The sequence below is a fragment of the Amborella trichopoda genome, chromosome 10 (genome assembly GCF_054954075.1).
Source record: "Amborella trichopoda isolate Santa Cruz 75 chromosome 10, AtrichopodaSantaCruz75HAP2 v2.0, whole genome shotgun sequence".
In the NCBI taxonomy this organism is placed as follows: domain Eukaryota; kingdom Viridiplantae; phylum Streptophyta; class Magnoliopsida; order Amborellales; family Amborellaceae; genus Amborella; species Amborella trichopoda.
In genome coordinates this window covers 14,933,380-14,953,301 of record NC_142345.1, presented here as the reverse complement: position 1 = coordinate 14,953,301, position 19,922 = coordinate 14,933,380, and positions in this window count along the sequence as shown.

The window sequence follows — 19,922 nt, the reverse complement described above, 5'->3', positions numbered from 1 at the left end:
GGGCCACTCTGGCTAGCACACTGGCTGGGTCAGTCAAATGGGATAAAACTTTGCCTGTAAAATCATAGACATCGATCTCTCCCTCTCCTAGAAGCCTCTTCACATTGGGAATTTGGTAAGAAGAACAAGCCATTATAAAGGGCTTGATGGTTTACTTCCAAAACTTTGCTAAGACACTGGACCAACGCCGGCTGAGTTTCACAACACTTAGCGTTGGTTGAATCTTTAAAACACTTAGCATAGGTTGAATTGCCAACACCCAGTGCCGGTTGTGTGCCAGATGACTAGCGCCAATTGAGTCTTTTAGCACTCAGCGCCGGTTGAATTTCCAACACCCAGCGCCGGTTGCGTGCCAGATGATTGACGCTGATTGAGTCTTTCAGCACTCTGTGCCGGTTGAGATTGCCAATACCTAGCACTTGTTGAGCTTGTCCAAGGCCAACGCCAAATGTGATTGAATCTCTCTCACGTGCAATGAATCTCAGTCGCGACACCTCGAACTTAGCATTGCCGACTGACAACCGTCTCTATGTCCTACGGTGCCGTCTCACACATGAGCGACTAATAACCGTCACCACATCCCGTACGCTTCCCCTACAATGGTTTACCTCCACGACGGTTCACCTCCTCCAACCATTCACCTTCCATGACGGTCCACCTCCCTTAACTGTCCGTCAGAACTTTTGCTACACGGCCGAAAAACCTACTGAAAACTTTCCTACCTATGTTTTTGGCCTGGACAGCACCAATACCACACAAATGCTTTTTGCAAACTTCTTTAAGTTCTCGAAAACCTTTGAAACACCACCAATAGTGTCAAAAAGTGGCAACAATCCTCAGGAAATTTCTTAAAATCTCTCTGAAAAACTCTCAAAACACACGAAAATGATCATAGTTTCACTTCCCGGCTTTTTTACCAAAAACAATTACAGTCGAAACCACTTCCCCTCACCGAAAAATCCCATATGCTAAAAAGCTCTCCCTGCAACTTCGCCAAATGCTTAGCAAAAACTTCGTCAAAAACCTTCCCTGCAGAACTTTTGCTGCAGTCCTGCACCTCGTCGGAACTTCAACCGAACACTCTCTCCTCACTGTTAAAGAAAACTTGTGCTTAAGTATTTTTACCCCTGTTGAAAAATGAGGGAAAAGTGGATTTTACCCCCCTTATATAGCCTGCACTACCCTCAAATGCCCTTCATAAACTGGGAATTCCAGTCGCATCTAAGGGAAGCCAAGCGACGATGAGCCAGGTCGGGCTTTAGCTCGAGGCTCGAGGTAACTCTCATCGACCCAACCTTAACCCCAGTTGACTTAGTGCCGGGTACCTTCCAAACAACCCTCGCTCCTGTTGACTTAGCACCAGATATCTTCCAAACAACCCTAGCGCCGATTGACTTAGCATCGAGTGTGTTTTCAAAACAACCCTAGCACCAGTTGACTTAGCGTCGGGTACCTTCCAAACATCCCTCACGTCATCGACTTAGCGTCAAGTATCTTCCAAACAACCCTAGCACCGGTTGACTTAGTGTGGGTGCATTATCAAAACAACCCTAGCACCAGTTGACTTAGCACCCAGTGTGTTTCCAAATGACCCCAGCGTCGGTTGTCTTCAAATGATATCACAGGTTGTTCACAGTGTCAGATGATTCTTTAATAACCCAACGCTGATTGTGTTTTTGGGAACTCAGCGCTAGTTGAACACTCGCAAGAAACCACTAACGCTGCAACTGACGCCGGTCGTATTTCAAGCAGCTTATTGCTACCTACTCCAGGTTGAAGTCATGTGCATCCTACCACGTATCCTTAGTGAGGTTGCACCCAAGCCGTGACCTATCATCCCCAATGATGTTGTACCCAGTCTGTTGCTCCCAAACTATGACCCATCATCACTAATGGAGTCAAGAACTATCCCTCATTCCCATAGAAGTCACACTCATACTGCACCCTATTATCCCTAGTGTAGTTAGGGTCATTCTTACCTCTTCAATTCCCTGTGGATCTGATTCACACCAAGTTATCTTAACCCCAGGGAGTAAGCTTGCCCCCCAAAGCCCTAGTGAAAACCGCCTCTGTTGGCCATCCTTCATCAGGTCACCATTTCCATCTGAGCCCTCTGCTTTTGTATGACGTTAACCATTTTATCCCTTGAGAGTCGGATTGCCATCCACATACCTAATCCCCATAGAGCTCCACCTACATGGTGACCCACATGATGGTCTAATTGCACGACCCTAAAGTGCATGGTCCAAACTATATGACCTTAAACTATAGCGATGGTCTAGTTGCACGACCCTAAACTGCATGGTCCAAACTATATGACCTTAAACTATAGAAACGGTCTTGTTGTATGACCCTAAACTGCATGGTCCAAACTATATGACCCTAAACTGTAGCGATAGTCTAGTTGCACAACCCTAAACTGTAGGGTCTGAACTATATGACCTTAAACATTAGCGATGGTCTAGTTGCATGACCTTAAACTGCACAGCCATGGTCCAAACTATATGACTTTAAACTATAGAGGAGTTCTAGTTGCACGACCTTAAACTGCACGGTCTTAGTCGTATGACCTTAAACTGCATAACCACGTTCCAACTGTATGACCTTAAACCATAGTGCACATCCAAGTCGTATGACGATAAACTGATTTGCACAAGTCCAGGAGGCATGACCATAAACTCGCCCCCACATACATGCACATGCTTTTATGTGCACTGTCACGCACGCCTTCCGTAACCTACTTGTTAGTGTGCATGCACCACCTTCATTAGCTCCCCAGTAAGTTCATTCACTTCATCACCACACCTCAATCCCTAGTGAGTCTCACCCGTGCTCACAAAACAGCGAACCATCCCGCCATCCATATTCGTTGTAAGTTAGTGGGTTACCATCATCCACTTACACTTCATACATCATAGGTAACCTCATGCCATTTCCCCAAGTGAGTCAAACCACCACCATACTTACTACAAGGCCTCCACAGACTGCCATCCATCTCCATTGTGGGCTTAGTTGCATGACCCTAAACTACACAGCCATGGTTCAAACTATGTGACCTTAAACTGTAGCGGAGGTCTAGCTGCATAACTTTAAACATCACGATCCTAGTTGTATGATTTTAAACTACGTAACCACGATCCAGCTGTATGACCTTAAACCATAATGCATGTCCAGGCTGCATGGTGCTAAACTGTTTCGCACATGTCCCGAAGGCATGACCTTAAAAATGCCTTCACCTAAAATTAAAAAATAAAATAATATAAAATAAAAAATAATGGGAGTGGTGCATATCTGAGCAAGAGAACATCATGAGTAAAAATGATGGATGGGCATGGTCACGAAACCATGAGTAAAAGAGTTTCGTGATAAAAATCGGGCATGGTGAAAAGCCAAAAGAGCATCGTGAGCAAAAATGGATGAAAAGGGTGGACATAGTCGAAATGTTATGGGTAAAAGAGCCCCAAAATAAAAAGAAGTTGGTGAAAACTGTCTCTACGGCGTCACTTCCCAAGTTGAAGTGAAATTCCTCAAAGGATTCTTGGACTAATAAACAGGTTGATGCAGCACTCGTCTCAACAGGTGGCTTCAGCCCTCACTCAAAAGAAGAAAATTCCTGGTGTCATAATTCCCAAGACTATAAAAAAAATGAGCTTCAAGGAAATGATTATAACAGTCTGAGTCCAGCTGCAAAAGGACTCGAAAGACATAAGACTCACCAAGATGGTAAGACAAGTCTCATGAGGAAGAACATTATTCCCATGAGGTCACTCTAGAAACAAATACTCCAAAGGAAAGAAATTGACAAAGCGAGGGGAGAACCTATCAGAGATGTCAGCTCGTTCAACCGGCATGACCAGACTTTCAGGATTGGCTAATAAAACCTGCCCCCGACTTGACTTGGTAGACGAGACCCATAGTGGTACTCTAAACATTAAAAGCAAACCTGGTGCAGTAGCAAATAGCGCCTACCAAAACAAACAAACGAACCCAGACCAAATGGGAACGATGCCCTTCTACATGGCACTCAATTGCAAGATGGCCCTGATTTTGACTGAGGTCCCTACAAAATCCCAAGATTCAGATCACAAATAGTCCACACGAGGATGAGGAATTCGACAAGATCCCTTAAAAAAGTCTCTTCTCCTCCTAAACTCTCCACGGACGGAGCCGCGAACAATGCACCCCTATGTCTGAGCAGCATAGTCACACCATTATGTGAATCTCCTCGGCGTTCACGAGGTCCTGTGGCTAGGAAGAAAAAAAGTAAAAGCCCAAGGAAATTATTTGAATGATTTTTCTTCTCGCTTCTCTTGAAACACAACATTCGATGAGGCAAGTTGTTTGAATGTATTTTTCATCACCTTGGTCCTTGGTAGGAAACATGTCAATAAGGCCTACAAAACAGTGGAAATTCTTGACAGTATCAGAATAGCCTCAGAATTGGTCAAGATCTTCATCAGCACTTCAAAAGACCACCTGCTAAGTTTCATCATCATCAAACATGTCTAAGGCAGTGAACAGAAAGAAATAATTTCAGCAAAATCGGTCTCTAACACCTTGAAATGCACCCCGTAACTAGAGATATACTCTAGGTGCGTCAAACAGCTATGGGACTACCCCCATCAGATTCGGCACTGTCGAAAACCCCTATGGGTTAAATTTTGACTTAATCGGGCACTTCAAGACAAAGTTACGGGTAAAAGACTAAAAAGGGTTAGGCCACACACTATTCCCGTGTGGGTTCAATGCACCAAAACACCATTAAAGGTGGTTGTTTTTACAGTCACGGGTAGTTACTTTCAGGGCCTATATCTCACTCGTTCTATGTAAAATCGCTCCCAAATTTGGTAAACATGTTCGTCTCATCAAGATGAACAATTCGATATGTGGTACGCCACGTGAAGACACCCTAGCAGAGAGAAAAACTAAATGAAAGTGGCTGATCCATGAAGGGAGTTACAGAAAATTCAGCAGCAGCATGCCTCGTTCGAGCAGCCATATCGCGATGCTTGCATACACGATCGGTACGAAACGAACAACATTATGTGTGTGAGGTCCAAGGCTATCTCAGGTTCGACCCTTGTGTACGATGAAAGGTTGGATTTCACACACAAAGGAGTCAAAGCTGCTGTAAATTCTGGCAGTCGGACTCCAAGATTTCGACAAAAAACTCAAGACGACAAAATCTTCATCTAGACACGAAATCAAGCTACATTCATTGCAACATGATCGTGATGGCATGCTCAGTGTAATTAAATGAAGAAATCATGAAGAAACATCAAGGAATGAGCACACAATCGATTTGAAGTTTTCAAGATTCATCCAAGATTCAAGTCTCATGATCATGCCTCAAAAACATGATTCATTGCTCGAAGTTGATATCAAAATGATCGCTAAGATGAGCCCTACAACAAAACAATAATTTTTCAATCAAACAACTATCGGAACTACCTCGGGTCAGCCACAAAAGATCACGCAACTTCTCAGGCAGCAGCAGGGATTGTTCTGGAATTCCACATATTGTTAAGCAGGGGCAAAACAATCATTTTGCAACCATTTTTAGAATTTGTTTAAATTCAATTAAATTGTAATTATCTTCAATTCTAGCCATTTTTTGGGCATACACCCACGTTTTAGCCCAATTCTATACAAGCATGCAAAGTTAAATTGTAAGCGTCATTGGTTCATTTTTGGATTGATTCAATAAAATTTCCATTCCTGATTGAGTTTATGAGTATGTCTTGGAGAGGGAGAGAGGAGAGAAGAAAAGGGCTGGTACCCTTCGGGCAGGTAACTTTTTATCTCCTCCTCTCTTTCTCTCTCCTCCTCACTTTCTCTTTCCTCTATCTTGTCTTTTTCTCTCCTCCCCTCTTTCTATCTTCTTTCTCTCTCATCTCTTCTCATCACTATCTCTTTCTCTATCCTATCTTCTCATCTTTATCTCCTTCTCATCTATATCTCTTTCTCTCTTCTTCTTATCTCTACCTCCATATGTCCTCTTCTAATGCAAATGGTGAGGCCCAACACCAGTTGGCTTTCTACTTCTGCCACAACTGATGAGGCTTAGCACATGTTGGTTTTCTCTCTCCTCTTTTGTCAATCGGTGAGACCTAACGCCGAGTAGTTCTCTCTTCTTTTGTCAGTTGGTGAGACATAATGCTAACTGGTTTTCTCTCTCCTTCTATCTATTAGTCGATAAGCTTAGCGTTGACTGGTCTTCTCTCTCCTCTAATGTCAGTCGGTGAGACCTAACACCGACTGGTTTTCTCTCTCCTCTTCTATTAGTCGACATGACTTAGTGTCGACTTGTTTTCTCTCTCCTCTTTTATCAATCGATGGGACCTAGTACCGACTGGTTTTCTCTCTCCTTCTATTTTTCAATCACTGAAGCTTAACACCAACTGATCTTCTCTCTCTTTTTCTCTCCCTTCACGATTTTCTCTCTCTTCCTTTATCAATTGGTGAGACCTAACGCCAACTGGTTTTCTCTCCCTTCCTTTATCAGTCGGTGAGACCTAGCACTGACTGGTTCTCTCTCTTCTTCTCTCTCCTTTTCTGTCAATCGGTGAGACTTAGCACCAACTGGTTTTCTCTTTCCTCTTCTATCAATGGGTGAGACCTAGCGTCGATTGGTTTTCTCTCTCCTCTTCTTTTAGTCTATGAGACCTTGCACCGACTGATTTTCGCTCTCCTTTTGTCTGTTAGTCGGTGAAGCCTAGCGTCGACTGGTCTTCTATCCCTTCCTCTGTCAATCGGTGAGACCTAGCCTGACTGATTCTCTCTCTTCATCTGTCAATCGGCGAGACCTAGCGCTGACTGGTTCTCTCTCTCTTTCTCTGTTAATCAACGAGACTTAGTGTCAACTAGTTTTGTCTCTCTTCTTCTATCAATCGATGAGACCTAAGATCGATTGGTTTTCTCTCTCTTCTTCTGTCAGTCGATGAGACCTAGCATCGATAGGTTTTCTCTCTCTTCCTATGTTAATCGGTGAGTCCTAACACTGACTGATTTTCTCTCTCTTCCTCTGTCAGTCGATGAGACCTAACATCGACTAGTTTTCTCTCTCTTATCCTATCAATCGGTGAAGCTTAACGTAGATTGGTTTTCTCTCTTCCATCTAAACACAGTCGGTAATGCTTAACCCCGACTGCACCTTCCTTCCCTCTCTCTCCTTTATTCTCTCATCTTTAATACTCTTCTCTTCCTTCCTTCTCCCTCCTTCTTTCTTTCCCTTCTTCTCTTCTTATTCTCTCCTCATAGCCGTAATTCTGCTGGTCTTTAGTTCGACTAAGAGGGATTGAGATTAGCCTCTCTGGGTAATCCTGTTGTCTAGTCGTAATGTTGTTGTGCTAGGGTTACTTAGCCCGTGTTATTGCCATGGTAGACTAACCATCATAACTAGTTAGTCGGTATTGGTAACAATACCTAGTGGTAATCCTGTAAGCCGGTCTTAGTTATCGAGCCCATTTTACTACCACGTCAGGCCAATTATCCATCAGCCTAGTTACCGCTCTGATCCTCATGCTTAGTTGAATTCTTTTCGCTTAGTTGAATTCTTTTCTCCCCCGTCTTTCTTTTCTTCTTCTTTTCGAATGCGCATGCTAGTGTATGTTCATCAAAGAGGAAAAGGGTGAGGTCTGACCCACGTGTTTTATAACCTTGGCCATATATCTATGTGATTGCAGAAAAGCTGAAAACAAGAAGAATACAAGCCAAGGGAGGCGATTCCGAACCAGCTTTATTACTGGGGGGACTTTCTTCATGAACTAAGAGGGCACCCACGCGAGTCAACTCGAGTAAGTCCTGAACCTACCTTTAAATTCCTCTCTTACCGGTTGGTCAAAATTGCCCCTGTCTTCGAATGGGGTTCCCGAGAGAGTGATCTCAAAAATGTCCAGGGTCTCCCCTCGAAGCCCAAGATGCTGTCGCTCGATCCCTAAAAGATCCTGAGGGTGAGATCGAGGCACCTAACCATCAGGACTCCATCTCTTTTACGCCATGTGCATTCTCCTCATTCTTTTCTCCTCTCATTCAAACCCTTTTCTTTTCATCACCCTAATTTCTCACCTTCTCTGCTATATGAAGGTGCATTGCTCTAAGACAAGGGTGGGTCCTTCGGCCCACTTGTCTTGTAAATTAACCATAGTAGAGTTGTGCAAAAAACAAGGAGATTGCAGGTCAAGGGAGGCAACTCCGAACCAGCTGAAGCAGCTGGGGGGACTTTCCGTCATGATCTAAAAGGGCACCTGTGCGAGTCAGCCCGAGTAAGTCACAGACCCAAGCGAGGTCGGACCCCACCTCACATACAAAATTCATCTCTCACTAGTTGGATACCTACTCTTGTTCTTGAACAAGGTTCCCGAGAGAGCTATCTCAGGTCCTGGATCTTCTGAACTCGAGATACGCACCGTCAGATCATCTCGATCTGGTGGGTGAAATCGAGGCACCTAACCACTTGGCACCAATGGGAATGGCGTCAGGCCTCTGGTGTCTCTGGTTACCCTTATCAATAACCTCTCCAATCGATATTGGGTTGTCTACAGTTGTCTCTCTTTGTTGCTTGTGTTTCACTCGGATGGTGAGACACAAAGCGGCAAAGAAGTAGACCCTTGCAGTAAAAGAGTTTGGTGGAGGAAAAAATCTACACTTAGGGTGTATGGGAGCTAGAGTGTATGTCGTAGAATTAGGAGTTGGGAATCCTTGGGAAGTTGGAATTTGGATTCTAAGGAGTGCAAGGTTCCTAGGGGTATTTTATCTCTCTAGGAATTGTTTCTCTCTCCTCTCTTCTTGAGTCTTGGGTTTGGAATCAAAGCAAAAGAACAAGCCAAAGCTCTTAGAATCCTCAAGCTCTTCTCATTAATTTTCAAAACTCTCAAGAGTCTTATTATAAATGACTACACTTTGCTTATATAAAGTATCCCCAAAACAAGGGTGGATACTCAAAAACCTTCAAATTTATTGAAAATTACATTATTAATTCTCTTTTTGAAATTAATGACTAAAATACCCCTAAGCACTTATCAACAAATGACAAAACCATCCCTCCATGATGGGCCTTTATCCATTGTTAGGCCTCATGAGCTATTTCAGACCTTTACGGTGGCAATTTGAATGAGCAAATGACGTAGAATCGACACTTGGATTTTTATGCTCGTTTTGATGCCCAATGATCGTCTTGGAACAGAGTTTTGAGGAAGAACCCAAAATCCGGCAAGTCCATGAACATGATTCTTTGACCACCGATTCAACACTATCCATGATGTTTTGAGACTTCATTTTGATCACAAATTGAAGAGGATACTATCACGATCATTTTGCGATAAATTTCGTCGATTTTGATATCCGTTTAATCGCGTTCCAATTTTGGGAGGTCATCGAAAAATGGAATTTCATTGACTGAAAAATTGTGCCTTCTTCAACCTCAAAATTTGGTATCATCCATCCTCCGATCGTCTATAAAAATTATATCAAACTGAAGATCTTCAAAGCACAGTCGCAACAGATCCACTCGTGTGCAAAAGAATGAGAAAGAATACGAAAGAATGAGAAAGAATGGTTCCACAAATGGAAACTGGTTCACCGAGGCTATAGCGCAATAGTCTAAAACCCATTCTAGTAAGTTAGGCCCATAATGGTCTCGGAGGGTCCAATTGAGCCGAAATTTGGTATCTGGGTATTTTTCGACGTTCTGAATCCAGTGGTGGTAGTTTGATACTCTTTTGAGACCCACAAAATGGGGCTATAGTTATAGGGTCAACATGAGAAGAACTGGATTTGAAAACTGTGTTTTGTCTTGATCATCTCAAAACTTGTCAGAACGTGACGAAAGATTTCAGGTGTCCTTAGGGTATCCAAAACTACCCTTTCATGCAATTTGAGGTCATTCCGACACTTCTTCAGAGATCGCCCAATATTAGGTTTAATGCTATAGTGTTCTCGTGATCTGGAGGCATCTTGGGTATTCAGCACGACCCGGTTACTATCGGCTCTCTCCTTATTCATCCTAGGGATACAAGTACATCAAAAATGACATATAACAATTGCCATTTAATTTTTCGTGGTAAATCCACTTTTGGTGAAAATTGGAGAAGGGCGCCAATTGAGGGCTCTTTATTTTTAGGAAAATGATCAATAACTATTTAGGACCGAGTCCACAGGGTTCATGTAATTGTGTTTTTAAAAGGGAAAATGTGCTTTTTTGTGGAAAATGTGCTTCTTTTTTTTTTTTTTTTTCTTTATTTAGAGACATGAATAAATATCATCTATTTTTTCACTGTAAATTTATTTTGGCTATGCTGAAGAAAGGGCACAAAGGGAAGGGACCCTGTAGAACGTTGAGACACATATGGGGCGTTTAGGTCCTAGGGTATACAGAATTATCTTTTGCATACCCACGGTATTTCGCATAAAAACATGTTAGGAAATTTTAAGGGACTCAATTGTATTTTGCGTAAGCAAAAAAAAGGGCAAAACATGGGTACACATTAAAAGAAAAAGGTTGGCTTAACCAAAACTTGACTTTGTGTAAGCATGAGACAGAAAGTATAATATAATACAATTGACCATAAAATATTGATATTATAATGATATGATAATGTGTATAATAGTGTTATATTATTATATATATAACAATAATACTATTATTATTAGTAATATAATATTATTAATGACAAAGTATTAACAACTTTATTATAAAACTCATAATGGAATATATTAACAATGACTATCATAATAATAAAACAATATGCATATTAGTAATATATTATAAATAATAATACTAACACTATGTTATAATAATAGGAAAAGTATACAATGAGACAATTTTTTTTTGGTACAAGGTGATCACAATTCATCTCGACCGTCGGATGTGAAATTGGATGGCAACATTAATTCCAAGGACCAAGCTCAAACTTCAAAATAAACATTCTCGAACTTTGTGACACACCTATGCTATTAGATTTTATAAGTGATTGTGACCTGTTTGTATCAAAGGTAAATGGTCTCTTTGTTTACAATCCCTGATTATTAATGTCGTATTATTAAAAGGAAGTACTACTCAAAAGAATAATAGCATATGATATATTGCAAGAATGATGAAGTTGGCATGGAGAATCTAGGTGAACCCATTGTCTCTATTAGCTTGGTTCTTCAAGCACAAGTATTTCAGAAATACTTCTATATAGAAGGCCAAAGTGAAACCGTACTGCTCTTATGCTAGGAAAGGTATTTTATTAGGCTTATCTCATCTGAAAGATAATGTTCAATGGATTATTAGGGATGGTTAGCACGTTCATTTTTAGCCAGATCCATACTTATCAAGGCAATCCATATGGGATTCCTATGGTGGCCATGTACATAAGGATTTAGGGGATTTTGTTGGACGGAATGCTTCTGATTACATAGAAGGCTCCCCTCAGTCTTGGGTTCTTCTTTCATCCTCATTGGCTACCATTATTAGTATATGGAGAGTGGTGGGGGGAGATATATTATACCATTACATCCTAAAAATGACTTCTTAATATGGATTTACCCTGCTGGTGGTCTTTTTTTATAAAATAGGCTTGGGATTTTATTCGAGGTAAAGGATCTCCACAGCTTATTTTTCGAGTTCTTTAGTCTTCTAAATGTCACCCCAGAGTCAAATGGTTTTCTTGGCTGGCCCTTCACAATCGATTACTCACTGCATTTCTTTTGCAACAACGTGGTGTTAATATTGATTATGTATGCTCTTTTTGTCGGAACAATTATGACAATCTTTGTCATTTATTGTTTCACTGTGTGTTCTCGCATGGTGTATGGACGTTTGTCGCTTGACATTGTGGTAAGCCTTTCACTACTGGTATTTATATTCCTGTGATGTTAAGAAGTTGTTCGCATTCAGATTTAAATCAGATGGTCTTCTTAATATTTGGACTTTTATTTTTTTTCACAACAATTTAGTTTTTATGGGAGGAGTGAAATAGAAGAATATTTCAATATAGATCCACAAGAAAGGAACAAATTGTTAAGAGAGTTTCTTCTCATATTAAACAAATGGAAGATGCGAAAAAGTCGGCTTTTCATTTATCAGAGAGCAATCATTAATAATTTTCAAATCATATGGCGTCAACAAAAACCCAGATCCATCATTACGGTGGCTTGGTCTTTTCCTGAGCCCCAGTATTTCAAGTTAAATATTGATGGTGCTTCTTTGCATAACCTAGGTTTAGTAGGTGGTGGTGGAGTGATCTGAGATAGTAATGGCTCTTTCGTCGCTACTTTTGTTAGGCCATTTGGCATTGCCTCTAACGATTATGTAGAGATTCTTGCTCTTGAAGAAGGACTACACCTTGCTATCCAAAATGATTGATTTCCTCTACACATAGAAAGCGATTCATCTTTAATTGTGAATGTCATTCATGAGTGTAGTTGTGTTTCATGGAGGCTACATACGGTTGCAGCTAATTGTCGAGGCAGACTTTCTACTCATACATAGTCAATTTCCCATATTTTTCGTGAGGCCAACATGGTAATTGATGCCCTTGCTAAGAAAGCTTCTTTTAGTTCTGAAGCTACTGTTTGGCGTTTTCGACCACCGAATTTTATTACCCTACGTTTACTTCATTATCTAGCACAATTGCCCTATTATAAGGTTCTAAAATAATGAGCTGCTACTTCCTTATTTTATATTAACGAAAAAATGGGTAGGGGACCTCCTCCACTGACTTACCCAAAAAATATAATAGTAATAATAGTAATAGTAATAGTAATAGTAATAGTAATAGTAATAGTAATAGTAATAGTAATAGTAATAGTAATAGTAATAGTAATAGTAATAGTAATAATAATAGTAATAATAATAGTAATAATAATAATAATAATAATAATAATAATAATAATAATAATAATCATAATAATAATAATAATAATAATAATAACAACAACAACAACAACAACAACAACAACAACAACAACAACAATAATAATAATAATGATAATATATCATCATCTTCATCATATGACATAATAATGTCATCATATTATTATAAGAATGTGGTTAGCATGCGGCCAAGCCCGCACATATAGAAATGTGGGCTTGGCAATAGATATATTTTTTAAATATAGTTTGATCCTAATTTTTAGAGAATATATAATCTTTAACATGGGGATCATGCATATGAAAATATAAATAAAAATTGAAAACTATAAATAATAATTATAAGGAAACATTTGAACCATTAGTTACAATTTGTTTTAGATGGACCACCTATTTGCATCCATCTTTATGATGGATGCTTTATATCTCTGGGCCGCATATTGTAGAAATGCGGTCCAGCCCGCATGAAACAATTGTTCTTCTTATAACTATCTGTATAATAACAATGATAATATTAATATTCATAATACAATATTACGATATTATATAATAATAAAACTATGAAATATAATAGTACTAATATAGCAATATTCTTGTCATTCTTATTTTTAGTATTGTTGTTGTTGGTATTCTTTTTAAATTATGAAAATAATATATAATATTATATTTAATAATTGCAAATGAAGATTATTTAAAAAGATGATCCAAACATCATATTTGCATAACTTTGGTTACCATCCAAACATTCATGTTTCAACAACCTGTTTCAATAACCAGATTTTAATGCAACCAAGGTTTGGCATGATAAGGTTATGATTCAAAACCTAAATTTATTTACTGGTGGAGCCAAACAACCCAATAGATTCAAGTGAGTCAGTCAGATGCCCTCCACAATCAGAGGAGATGATTTGTAGCTCTCACGAACTCAACATTTCTATCAAGCAAAACTACACAACTCTTTTATAACCATGTTTTAACGTAATCAAGGTTTGGCCTGATGAGGTTCTCATTCAAAACTCAGATTTGTTTACTCGTGGAGTCAAACAACCTAATGGATTCCAGTGAGTCAGTGGGATGCCTCCCACAAAGAGAGGAGATGATTTGTAGCTCTCATGAACTCCAACATTTCTACAAAGCAAAGCTACACGACTTTTTGATATCCATGGGAGGGAAACTCGGACTTAAATGAGTCGTGTGGGACCTGATCTTACCTTTCATTGTCCAAAAAGATTTAAGAGGAAAAGGAAGAAGGACGAGAATTTTAAATATCAAATTTTTTATTATTGTACAGTAATTTCATTAGATAAAGGAGGAGAGCCCCGGCTTAATTGGTTAGCACATGACGATTTACAAAGCTACGTTCTAGGCTTAATTCTAACTAAGGGTGGGGGCCTTCTCCCCCCTTGACTCACCCAAAAAAAAATAAAAATAAGTAGAAAGAGCAGATCTCCGAAGTTCCAATAAAAGATACATATGAACAAATAAAATAATACAATCCGTAGTCGGTACTTCTAGGGACAAACCATCTCAACTGTTAAAAAAACACCATAACCCTATCCTTGACTGATCCAACACTGCAAATTGCCTAACGCCCCACCAAAACAACACCAATAACGATCAAAGGCAACTACAGAAAACCTCTACTTACCCACTCAAACTTACTAATAGACACCTCATAAAATGATCTCCTGGGCTGGAGTTCGGTCAGTGCACAAACAACTCCGAATCGGCACCCAACAGAATAGCCAGACAAGCATGGTGTTGAGGAGAATAGCAGCAGCTCACAACTAGTGACCAAAAATTGGGAGCAAAAGATAGGACCAAAGAGAAGAAAGAGGAACAAAGGAAAAATATTGAGAGGTCGATCCGTGCGAGCATTTATCACCCCTACTACATGAGCCAAGACAGGATGGCTGACTTTGCAGCCATACCTATAGGTGATAACACAGGAGACTTTCCCCTTAGATCGTCGAACCAGAGGACATCATAACGATTTGAACACCCTCATCATTCATATCACATAGAGGGGAACTAATTTTATTATGGGGTTTATCATTGGAAGTACAGAAACATGGTGTGATAGACTTTACACGGTGATGAGCTCTTGGTGAATCAAGAGTATGTTTTATTTAAATCGATACGAGGCATCCAATTTGATGTCCTTTTGTTCTAGAGAGCACTAATGGTTGCTCCTCGCGTCTTCATATATGAATTTAAGAACGAGAAATTATATCATACTCCTTTGTTAAAAAAGTAAAAATAAATAAAGAAATCATACCATATTCCAATAGATTATGATGCGCAGAGCGTAAAATCTGTCATGCTGAGATTTTATTCATCCCAATTAAGATAAGTAGATATATTTATTTGGGGTACATTTTCATAAAAGTTGCCAACTATATGTTTGAGCCAAAAAAAACTTAACACAAGAGATGACGTCATTGCCCTGTGGATTATGGAATGTTCAGATATATGCATGACCCATGACCTGAAAAATCAAGAAGCTTCATTTTGTTAGCATCATGATACAACTGTAATAAATTGGAGATTTCATGGGTAATTTTAGAATACGTACCAATTTTTTAGAGCAGTTTAGGCATCGTCTTAGAAGACAATAAATATATTATGGGCCGTTTTGATCCATGGAAAAGGATCGTCTACAAAATCTATTTCTTTTCAAATAGAACTCTTGAGAAAAGTATTTCTTGTAAAATAGATTTCTGCTGTTTGGATGGGAGTATAGTACATGATTTTTTTTGTTAAATGTTTTAAATTATATTATTTATTACAAGAAAAAATATACAATGATATCATTTATCTTTAGTACATGGCGGTCATAATTAATATTGACCATTGGATGTGAAATTCAATAGTTGGATTTATTCTATTGACCAAGCTCAGACTTCAAAAGAAGTTTTCTCAAATCTTGTGGTGCATCTAACCTATTAGATTTCACATCGGATGGCTGTAAGTATTGTTACATCCTTGTACCAAAAGTAAATGATCTCATTGTACACAATCACTTATTATAATATCATATTTTCATTAAATTTGAGATACTTTTTTTTTTTTCTAAAATATTTCAAGTAGTTTATCTCTCTAAAATTTGATATAGTTTCGCTATCTAAAATTTTAAGACACTCTCTAAAATTTAAAATTTAAGAAAGTTTCTATCTGTAAAAATTATGAGAAAGTTTCTTTCTCTAAAATGTAATTTCTCTATCTAAAATATTAAGATAACATCAAACAGTTTCTCCTTCTAAAAAATTTGAGGTAGTTTCTCTATCTAAAATTTGAGGTCTCTCTCTAAAATTTTAATATACTTCTCTCTTTAAAACTTAAAATTTGAGATAGTTTCTCTCTAAAAATTTAAAGATAGTTTCTCTAAAAAATGTCTAAGTATTTTCTCTCTTGGAAACTTCAAATTTGATATAGTCTCTCTCTCTCTAAATTTTGAGATAGTTTCTCTTACAAAAAATTAAAATTTAAGATAGTTTCTCTCTCTAAAAATTTTGAAGTGGTTTCTCTCTCTAAAAATTAGGTACTTTCACTATCTCTAATGCATCAAATTTGAGAAAATTTATCTCTCTAAAATTCTGAAATAAATTCTCTCCCTAAAGATTTTTATGTACTTTCTCTCTATAAAAGTTAAAATTTTATATAGTTTTTCTCTCTAAAGATTTTCAAGTATTCTCTCTCTAAAACCTCAAATTTTGCATAGTTTCTATCTATAAAATTTTATATAGTTTTTTCTCTCTAAATTTTAAAAAACTTTCTCTATCTAAAACTTAAAATTCGAGAGTATTTCTTTTTTTAAAAAAATTACGATAGTTTCTCTCTAACAATTGTCCAATACTTTCTCTCTGTAAATTTCATGTATCTCTTTAAAACTTAAAATTTTAGATAGTTTCTCTGTCTAAAAATATTGAGATTCTTTGTCTAGTACTCAATGTTGTCAAATTCGCTTCAAAATCTTTTTAGGTTTGGTGAGAAAAATGAAGCAATCCGGTGCTTCGGCCAATTCAAAGGTAAACTTCACATTTTTTTTAATTTAATATAGATAAATTCGATATTTATATATATAATATATACAAGTAATAGAAAAAGTTCAAAGAAAAAATAAAAAAAAAAGAAAAAAAATACTTTTATCTTGCTATATTTTTGCTGCAGACCCATAGCAGACCCGAAGCATACCGGAATCTGCTCGAAGTAGCACGAAGCAGCACGAATCTGACTGAAGTGACAGCACCAGGCTTCTCTTCGATTCGGTCTATGCCTGAAATTCGAAGGCTTTGACCTCTTCGGCCGAAGCGCAGCAAAGCGAATTTGATAACGTTGGTAGTACTTAAAATTTGAGATATCTTCTCTCTCTAAAAATTTTGGGATAGCTTATCTCTCTAAAAATTTTGAGATTGCTTCTCTCTCTAAAATTTTTAAGTGTTGTATCTAAAATTTAAAATTTGAGACAGTTTTCTTCCTTAAAAATTAGTTTCGCTCACTAAAACTTAAAATTTAAAATAGTTTCTCTCTCTAAAAATATTTAGATACTTTTTCTCTCTAAAACTTAAACTTTGAGGTAGTTTCTCTTTTTAAAACCTTTCAAATACTCTCTCTCTAAAATTTAGAGTTTGAGATAGCTTCTCTCTAATATAAACAATTAAAAAAATTAATATTATTTCTCAAGGCTTGTGTTCAAATGGCAGTGAATATTATTTTTGAGGTTTACAAAATAATAAATTTAATCTGTTTTTTATTTTATGTTTATGAGGTTTACAAAGACAAGTGATCTATGGTAGATATAATAAGGATAACAAGTGGAAAGAGAGAGAGAGAGGGATAAGGTGGTTTTACTTGGATCTATCTGAGTGTACCGGGCAGCTTCATTGAAGTCGCATGAAGCACCTTGCATCTTGTGCTTTTGCCAGTAGTCATTGAAAGCATAGGAGGCATGGTCCACCACGGTATTGGGGAGATAGCACACGCCTCCCGGCTGGATCTTGGTGCAATCAGCCGCCCCACCTGAGGGACTACACGCCCAATTCAGCGCCGTCTGAAGCGTCTCTGCTGGCCTCCCTGCAATTGCAATGCACCATGTCCCGGCCCAAGCCCCACCTGCTACTTTACCAGCCCCATTAACTACTTAAAAATAAAAAATAAAAAAATAAATCTAATTCAAAGAGGCAAGTGTGCAACTAGTGCTTTAAAATATGGTGATTTCTCTACCGGATAGTTGATTTAGATGCGGAACGAATTGTTTCGCGAATAATAGATAAGTTCTCCCCTAAAATCCCACTTTTTATTTTCTTTTTTTTTTCTTTGAGCTATCTAATGTTGTCTTTGGTCGCCCTAAATTACACCACATAAACCACTATTTTAATATTTATTTATTTTTTTTAAACAATAAAGTTTCATTTTTGGATCACTGATTTGGGCGATCTGATAATAATCAGGATTATCGATGCAGATATAGACAATCCACCCAACTGATCTATTTTCTTAAACACTAAATGCAACAAATGAACATTGCATGCTTTCAATTACAAAATTTGGTATAATTTGAATGGAGGAAAGGGGAAAGTAACATTATGGGATTAGATTTCTCATTTATTTTTTGTCTTTTTGTTTTTCTATTTTGGTGTAGACCTTTTTTTCCTTTTCTTATTTTCTCTACTTTTTATTTTCAAGTAAAAACTTTCGTTTGAATCTTGACTCATATTTATGGCTCTCAATAACAATGATGATAAATAATAAAAATCAAAGTTGTCATTCAAAATCTCAAACAGCGGCAACAACAATAACAACAATAATAACAATAACAATAATAATAACAATAATAATGAGGTTACCAACAATTATTATTATCATTGTTGTCATTATTATTAGGGACTATGTTTTAATATCTGCTGCTCCCACCCAAAACCTTGTTGGTCGTATCAAATTAAGATTGATAACCATTTAGTGGGAGAAGCCCAAATTTGGGGACACGTTATCCTAATGAATTTATTCGGGAACGTTTAGGTATGGCACCAATAGGCGATAAGATGAGAGAGAGTAGACTTAGGCGGGCCAGCCATATGTGGTGTCAACCCAGTACAATACTTGTTAGGAGGAGCAAGTTAGTTCAAGTAGAAAGATTGCAAAAGGCAAGAGGTAATGGCCTTAACCAATACAATACTTTCAAAAGAACGTGGTTGGAAGTAGTCTGAAAATATATGAGGAATTATGGTCTCATTCAGAATTGCGGACTAAGATTCGGATAGCCGACTCTAATTAATTGGGAAAAGATAATGTTGATGATGATGATGTCATCTTAAGGCTACACACGTATAGAAGAGGTGAAGGTGATTTTCAATTTATATTCTTCTTGAAAGCCATCTTTCCTTCAATTGGAAAAAAATTACTCAAGTGACAGACAAACATTATCGGCACTTCTCAAAGCAAAACACGTTAAATTAACACTAGCACGTTCAACATCCTTACACCTTAGTCACTACGTTATGGTTTTCATTCCCACTGACACTACCCTACTAACATTTTTAAAAAACTAACTCCTAAAACTATCTGAAAAAACAAGCAGGGGCATATTTTCCCCATTGAATTACAAAAAAAAAACACTCCTTCAGGCAAAATAGCTAGGTCGGGTTATTTTTTATCTAAAATCACTAGAGGATTATTTCCGAGAGATTTTTTTTTTTCCTTTTGATTTTTTGAGTTCTTAATACTAAGAAACAACAAACTGTATCGAAATCTTCTACAAAAGCCGAATATCGAGCACTGTCATCAGCTTGCAGTTAAACAACAAGCAACAATTGCTTTGATACTATAAAGAATTTTAGAGAGAGAGAGAGAGAGGAACTCTTTGTGAAAATAATTATACCCCACACTAATCTTGTGGCGGTTCTTTCATTATATATATAATAATAATACAATGATGTAATATACACGTTCTTATCTTGCCATATGTAATGTACACTTTCCTATCTTTCCTATCTTATTACAATTTCTAAATTTTGTTTCTATTAGTAGTGAAATTACTTGAGAGGTCTTTTACATGACTTTAATATTC